The sequence below is a fragment of the Anneissia japonica genome, unplaced genomic scaffold (assembly GCF_011630105.1).
Source record: "Anneissia japonica isolate Jap-2015-1 unplaced genomic scaffold, ASM1163010v1 scaffold288250_len396842_cov205, whole genome shotgun sequence".
NCBI lineage: Eukaryota > Metazoa > Echinodermata > Crinoidea > Comatulida > Comatulidae > Anneissia > Anneissia japonica.
In genome coordinates, this window is record NW_022683119.1 from 130,558 (window position 1) to 131,719 (window position 1,162).

Sequence of the window (1,162 nt, forward strand, 5' to 3'; positions counted from 1 at the left end):
ATATATATATATACATATACATATATATGATATTGGTGTTTCATCTTGATTTACAATATTTTTTGTAATTTTTGTAGCACCTCTGATTAACTTTGATTTCAATTTAACATTTTCATACAGTTCCTTAATTTCACATCTAAGAGTTAAGCTGTATTTAAATTGCTAGTTAATTTGTTGTGCTTTTTCTTATATGATTTTGCTGTTGTTTTAGTTTGTTTTCTTTGTTATTGTTATCCAACCGCACCACACAAGTTGTGTGTGCACCGTTCTAAAGGTGAAGTGTCAATAAATAAATAAATAGATAGATAATAGAATGCTTTTTATTTTATGAAGTTCGGTACACAACCTGGGGAGGCAAGACAGCCACATACAGTAGTCGTTTGACTAGTGTTATTAAAATACCCAAATACAGAGCCTGGCGTGGAAGAGGCAGGAACCATACCAATTAGCCAAGCTCTCCCTGCTCAATTTTGGGAATGATGTTGCTTCCATTAGAAGTTTATAGTCATTTGTTAGGTAAAAATAAACGCCCTGCCCTGTGGCATTTATGCGAGGGAGTCATTTATTCCAAATGAGGCTCTAGAGGGGCGTTTATTCGAAGGGGCTTTTTTTCGAATCGAATAAATACGGTAACTACGATTAACATTACAGAACTAAAAATTTGATAAAAAAAAAATTCTTAAATTTGACACCAGCTTACTTAATGTTCTATATGATTAATTTGGAACGGTACTATTTATGTCTCTATTTTAACCGAGGCATAAATCAATCTAAAAATCAATTAATTAAAATGAACGAAGTTCGGCCAACAAATAAAATAGAGGGCGGCAAACAGACATTTTCTGTTATCATCATCATCAGCTCGTAAAGTTTTCCATGAAGTTTTTGCAAACAATTATAATAGGGGGCAGCAGACAGATAATTTATGTCATCAGGCGAGCCTATTTCTACTGGGAATGGATCACAATAGAATCAATGTCACTCTCTCGTTTCCCAGTGCAGCAGCAGCAGCAGCAGCAGCAGCAATAATAATAATAAATAATAATAATAATAATAATAATAAAAATAAATAATAAATAATAAACAACAACAACAACAACAACAACAACAACTATTATTATTATTATTATTATTATTATTATTATTATTATTATTCTTATTC